This window comes from Lynx rufus, unplaced genomic scaffold (assembly GCF_022079265.1).
Source record: "Lynx rufus isolate CCGP_SWC_20201006 ecotype Redwood Valley unplaced genomic scaffold, mLynRuf1.p SCAF_16, whole genome shotgun sequence".
Taxonomy (NCBI): Eukaryota; Metazoa; Chordata; class Mammalia; order Carnivora; family Felidae; genus Lynx; species Lynx rufus.
The window spans coordinates 55,927,566-55,934,311 of record NW_025814830.1 but is presented as its reverse complement, the minus strand read 5'-3'; the positions used below and the strand labels follow the sequence as shown (position 1 = coordinate 55,934,311).

The following is a 6,746-nucleotide window of genomic DNA, read 5'->3' as shown; positions in this document are numbered from 1 at the left end:
AACAAGCAGATAACTTGAATCCTGGTACAAGTTGGGCGGAGGGCACAAAAAGAGTGTTTTGCTTTGCATACAGCCACACGAAATTGCCGATTTGGGCCATTTTTGTGCTCCCGAAGGGCCGTTTCACGCAGTTCGGTGTTAATCCCAAGAACAGATTCAGGGTTGTTTTTACAGTCCCCCCCACCCCCTTCCTCGGAACACGCAAAGCTGGTATATTTGTATGCAATCACATATTTCGCACATATTGCTACCAACAGGTGCTGGGTGCTCTGTGTCCCTCTGTCCCTCTGACAGCTGAGAAATTCTGGACGAAGCTCTGGGGACTTAGGAAGCCAGGGCTCCTGTTTCTTCTTTCCAGCATAAGAGCGCTGCTGTGCCTCATGGTATGCTTCTCAGAGCCACACGCCGGTGAGGGGCTAACATGGGGGAGAGGCCCCGGGGTGGGGGGCGCTGGCGTCTGTCCGTGTTGGCGGGGGCCCCTCCTCTTCCGCTTTTCTCTCCCACCGAGATGCTGAGGGTCAGCTCCGGGAAAGACCAGCAGGGTGGGGTGGGGAGGGAGGCCAGACGGAGGGCTCCTCACCCCCAGAGAATGCTAACCCAGGGTGGGGTGGAGCCCTCCTGCTCCAGGAGACAAAAGCACCAATATGCTAACGCGTGGCCAGATTCCCGACTCACCTGGCCCCAGCCTTCCAGAATCTGGAGGTGAGAACTTTCCAGGGGTCGCTGTGCTGTGGCCACGCTGGAGGGACAGGGGGGACCCCCGCCAAAGTTGGGTTCGGATGTCAAGAGTGATGAGGCGCACACACGCTCAGAGGGCGGGAACAGGTTGTCACTCCTGTGATGGGCCTTTCTGGGGAGAGCCAGGCAGCCCCTGAGTTGCTGCAAAAGGGCTGGAAAGAGCAAGGGAAGGAGACGGGCCTGGGGCCTTACTGCGGCTGGAGGGTGGGGGCTCTTCCCCCAGGAGAGGAGCAGCTGGGGCGGGACGTGGGGCACAGGGAGAGGGGGTAGGGCTCGACGGCCACCAGCGGCGCAGAGTCTAAGATGGAATCAGATGCCACCGCACGTGGGCACGCCTGCCTCCGGTTGCGAGACGCTCGGTCACATGCACACCCACGTGCACATATGACGCACGGGGAGCGTGATGACCCCTGGGAGTCTCGGCGCATCAGCAACTGTGGGGGTGAATTCAACCCACCTCTCCAGAGCACCCCCAGAGCGGCTCCATTGTCAACACGCACCCCAGATCCAAATTACAAAGAGCTCAGAACGTACCAGACGTCTGTGTACCCAGATCGAGCAAATGCTAATTTTGTTCTTATTTGCTTTGAGTGTTTTTTGAGGGGATCGAAGTTAGAGTCGAAGCACTCTCTCTCCTCTCTTTATCTCCCCCCCTCTCTCTCCCTCCCTCTCTTGCTCCCTCCCTACCTCTCCCTCCCTCTCCCCCTCTCCCCCCCCCCACCATCACTCACTCTGGGAAGCCAGCTGTCATGTTGGGAGCTGCCCTATGGAGACACATAGCAAGGAGTAAAGGCCTCAGTGAACAGCCAGCAAGGACCCGAGGCCTGCCAACAACCACGGTTAGCTGGGAAGTGGACCCTTGTGCCCGAGTTAGAGCCCCACGTGACCTCCTGACCACCGCCAAGGGAGACGCCGGGAGCCAGAAACACCAGGCAGCTCCCGGATTCCTGACCCACCAAAACCATGAGCTAATGCATGTGTGTTGTTTTAAGTCCTTGAGCTTGGGAGTGTTTGTTACGAGGCAACGGCTGACTCGCACACTTGGGGGCGGGGTGTAGGACACGGGCGGATTCTGGAATCCCCCTGGCTCCACCACCAGCAGTCTCCAGGTGTGTCTTCCTCATACTGTCCTGGTGTCAGAGTGTGATGACCCAGGAGTCACCAGTGCGGCCCCCTGACCCAGCATACTGAGCCGTACCCGGGACAACCGACCCCAGGAGCACGTCTGTGTGAGCACCCACGGCAAACGCCCCCTCCCGGTCCTGTTTGTTCAGCCACTGCCCTCCAGCCCACCGTCTGCCCTCCAGGGACTATATCGCCACGGAATAAACTCAGACCGTATCACAGAATCCAGCAATCCTTGGCACAAAAAGCGTTTTAGAATTTTTCCCCATAGCAAGAGATTTTGGAATCAGGCAGACCTGGGTTTCTTTTTTGTTTGTTTTAATTTTTTTTAATTCGTTTTCTTTATTTTTGAGAGGCTGAGAGAGACAGAGCGCGAGTCGGGGAGGGGCAGAGAGAGAGGGAGACACAGAATCCAAAGCAGGCTCCAGGCCCTGAGCTGTCAGCACAGAGCCCGACGCGGGGCTCGAACCCACGGACCGTGAGATCACGACCTGAGCTGGAGTCAGATGCTCAACCGACTGAGCCACCCAGGCGCCCCCAGACCTGGGTTTCCAATCTCCTCCCACCACACTGCCTCTGGGCTCACTCCCCTCATCTGGAGAGTGGGCTCAATAATCAATCCTGTCTCCAGGACGGTGAGAGAATTGAGGTCCAAGAGCAGGGCCAGCGCTTAGCAGAGAGCGTGCTGTGCGGGTATCGTCACTGTATTAATAAGATGACAGGAGGCGCTTGGGGCCAGCCCCTGAGGAGGGCTGGCCTGTGGCTACCGTGGCTGGAAGGTGGTAGGGTGGGGCAGGGAGGTGCTCCGGAGCAGGGACGGTCCCTGCTATGTCCCACCTGGGCCTTCTCTGGGCTCCATATGGAACCGTGCTGCCTCCTACCCGCTGCTAATGCTGTTTTTTCTTTCCTTTTTTATCGAGATAAAGTTCACATAACATCAAATTAACTGTTTAAAGTGAACAATCCAGTGGCATTTAGCACATGCACAGAGCCGTTGTAACTGTCACCACAATGCAGTTCCAGAACATCCCATCACCCAAAGGAAACCCGCCCCCTCTCTAGCCCCTGGCAACCATGACTCTACTTTCTGTCTACACATTTGCCTCTTTGGACGTTTCGTTTAAGAGGAATCCTGCTCTGTGTGACCTTCTATGGCTGGCTTCTTCCCTCCGGAAAACGTTTCCCAGTGCATCCGCGTTGCGGCCTGTGTCAGAGGGACATGGCGCCATTCGGGTAGGCCACCTTTGTTTACCCGTTCCTCGGCGGACGGACATCTGGTTGTTTGCACGTTGCGACTGTTAGGAATAACGCCGCTGTGACCGCGACGCACAGATTTCCGTGTGGACCTGTGGCTTCAGTTCTCCCGGGGAGCGCCTGGGTGTGGACTCACTGGGTCTGTTTGCTTTCGGGGACACCCACCCCCGCCCACCGGCCCCCTCCGTGCCCTCAGAGCGCAGTGCTTTCATGCCTGCACGTTGTCCAGGAGTCACTTTCCACGTGCCTTTGGGGCAAGGTCTGGACAGAGGTCTGCGAGCCCCAGGTGAGCAGGGAGGGGCTTGCTCACCCCGCGCCCAGGCCTGGTGCACGAAGACACCCAGCGAGCAGCTGCAAGTGTGAGAATGGAGCGCGGGTGTGAGCCGCCGGGCCACCAAAGCTGCTGCCGGGCGAGAATCCGGGAGCAGGGCCACCCGGCAGGTGTGGTGCACGCTTGGTGCGGCACCGGGGAGGCTGAAACGCTGGGGGTGCCCGCACGGGGGCGGCCCTCAGAGAGCAGGCGACAGGGTGGAGGGCCTCCACCACGTCCTCCCACCACTGTGGTTAGAACGAACTCAGGGTCTGCTTCCGGAACCCAGTCTAAGACGGGAAGCTGTGCCCTCTGGTCCAGCTGAGGACTAGCCTCGCCATTATGAGCAATGACTAATCACCTAGACTCACCCAGGATTAACTAACCAGAATCAAGAGGCCTTCCCAAGGCTGCTGCTCTAGGCACAGCCACGTTCTGGTCCCGTGGGGCTGCAAGCTGCTGCATCACCTCTGGAAGACGCAGGTCAGGCTGGGACCAGGGGAGGCGAGCAAGGCACCAAGGGGGCACAGGTCAAGAGGCGCCCGCACTCAGGGTCCCACAGGGCAAGCTTACACCTAGAGGGGATCACCCCTCGTCCTGGTGGCCCTGGTCCTGATTGTAGAGAACTCTCCTGTGTACACATGTGCACACGCATGTGTGAGGATGTACCTGTGTGTGCTCGTACGTGTATATGCAGACACGTGTATGTGTATTGTAGACTGTGTGTCTGCATGTTTTTGTTTGTGTGGGTGCGTGCACATGCATCTGTACATACGTGTGTGTATACATGGGTATGTGAGTATATGTGTGTTGGTGTGTGTTGTGTGCATGTGTGTATACATGTGTATACATGGGTGTGTAGGTGAGTATATTATGTTGGTGTGTGCACGTGCATGTGTGTGCGTGTGCATGAATGAACTGTGCGTGTGTGTGCATGTGCATGAGTGAAGTGTGAATGTATGTGTACACGTGTGTGCATGAGTGAACTGTGCATGTGTGTGTGTGTATGAGTGAACTGTGCGTGTGTGTATGTGTGTGTGCATGTGCATGAGTGAACTGTGTGTGTATGCACAAGTGAACTGTGTGTGTATGTGTGTGTGCAAAAAGAGTGAACTGTGTGTATATGTGTGTGTGCATGAGTGAAGTGTGTGTATAAGTGTGTGTGCATGAGTGAAGTGTGCATGTGTGTGTTCATGTGCATGAGTGAACTGTGTGTATGTGTGTACATGAGTGAACTGTGTGTATAAGTGTGTGTGCATGAGTGAAGTGTGCATGTGTGTGTGTATGTGCATGAGTGAACTGTGTGTATATGTGTGTGTGCATGAGTGAAGTGTGTATGTGTGTGCACGAGTGAACTGTGTGTGTATGTGTGTGTGCAAAAAGAGTGAACTGTGTGTATATGTGTGTGCATGAGTGAAGTGTGTGTATGTGTGTGCATGAGTGAAGTGTGCATGTGTGTGCATGTGCATGAGTGAACTGTGTGTGTACTTGTATGTGTGTGCATAAGTGAACTGTGCATGTGTGTATGTGCTTGCACACCTCACAATACTATTGAGCATCTATCACAGGCCCAACATCATCCTCAGGGCCTTACATTTATTAGCCCATTTGATCTGCACAACTCTTTAAGGTAAGTCTTACCATTATCCCCATTTTGCAGACGGGGAAACTGAGGCCCGGAGAGGCAAAGTGGTTTTCCTCAAGCCACACAGCTGGTAGATGTGGGACCAGGACACAAGAGCAAACAGCCTGACTCTGGAACCCACATTCTGAACCCCTGGGGCGCGTATTTGAAGACATAAATCTACTTTTCCTTTCTGAGCTGTACGTCAGTGATGATCTTTCCTTTTTCGTGGTTCCTTTGCAGCCCAGACGAGTAAGAAATCCCAGAGTGTATCCGGTGCGTATGCTCACTCGACAACCGAGAGGAAGGACTCCAGGGAGACAGTTCACACAGCCCTAAGAGACAGGTATGGGTCCAGACCCTCCCGGAGCCCGGCGGCCCCAGAGGAGAGGCGGACCCCACGTGTCCGCCAGACTGCAGGGCCACCTCTGGCCCTGCCCGCACAAGCTTCGTCCTTTCTCTGACGACGGCCGTCAGGACGAGCTCGCCCATTCCCCGCGGCGGCTCCTGCCTGGCCGCTCATTCTTCTGGAGGGTGGGTCCCCTTCTCTCCTCGCCGCATGCTTGGGTGGGAAAGAAAAAGGCCAGGAGAGACCTGAAGGCTGGGAGCGGGGCCTCTGGCGCGTATATTTAGCCGGGCGGAGGAGCGAGGCAGCCTCCTTCCTGGCTTCAGGCCTCCTCTGCCTGCCAGGGTCGGGTCATGGGACCGGAGGAGGACGTCGCCTGTGGTGACAGCTGCCCGCGCTCCCCCCATTTGGCCGCCAGACAGGCTGGCCTTGGCCAGAAATTATATGTTTTGAAGCTGTTCCTGAACCAGAAGCCCCAGGACAGTGCCGTTTTTGTTGTCGTTTGAATTCTCCTTGAAGCCAATTTGCCTTTCCCCCCTGCTTTGATTTTTAAAAATGTGTTTCATTATGTAATGTATATGCATTGTAGAAAAATGGGAAAATACAGATAAGCATGATGAAGAACGTAAAACGTCCCGACTGCACTGCCCAGGGAGGAAATGAGCCGCCCTGATCATGCACACGGCGGTGGCCGACCCGAGCAGGAAGCCAGACGCGCTAAGGCTCCATGATCCGCACCCAAGCTCAAACAGGTGAAACTACCCCGCGGCACCAGAAGCTGGGGTGGTGGCCCAGCAGGGAGGCTGCGCGTCTGTGCTTGTCTGACTTACAACTTGTGGGCTTTTCCACGTGCACGCTCAATCACACCTTGACCAAATAGAGACTTACCGTTTCTGTTCCCAGGGATCGCCACTATTCCCCTCTGCGGTGTCTCCTTACAGACCTTCTCGCGTGCATATCGGCGTGTGTTTTTCTCGTGGAAACATGCCATCTGCCTGCCTCCCGTGTCTTCGCTGGTCAGACTGCGAGTGCGCACGCGTGCAGTCCCGCCACGAGCCCCCTGAGCAGGTCCCCTGGGACGTCGAGGGAGGGCAAGAGCCAGCGGGCAGCCACAGGAACCTCTCGTTCGTCAGCTTGCCCTTTCCACCTCACCTAGGGCAGACCTCTTTCCCAATCAAGAAATCACACCTGTGGGGCGCCTGGGTGGCGCAGTCGGTTAAGCGTCCGACTTCAGCCAGGTCACGATCTCGCGGTCCATGAGTTCGAGCCCCGCGTCGGGCTCTGGGCTGATGGCTTGGAGCCTGGAGCCTGTTTCCGATTCTGTGTCTCCCTCTCTCTCTGCCCCTCCC

The 6,746-nt window shown here is 56.4% G+C and overlaps 1 non-coding gene across 1 annotated transcript; it reads right to left on the bottom strand.

Annotated features, from left to right (window-relative positions):
* Positions 1 to 2,311: 2,311 nt before the first annotated feature.
* On the bottom strand, positions 2,312 to 2,396 carry TRNAW-CCA (transfer RNA tryptophan (anticodon CCA)). The gene has a single exon. It is a non-coding gene; the product is annotated as a tRNA-Trp (tRNA).
* Positions 2,397 to 6,746: the final 4,350 nt, after the last annotated feature.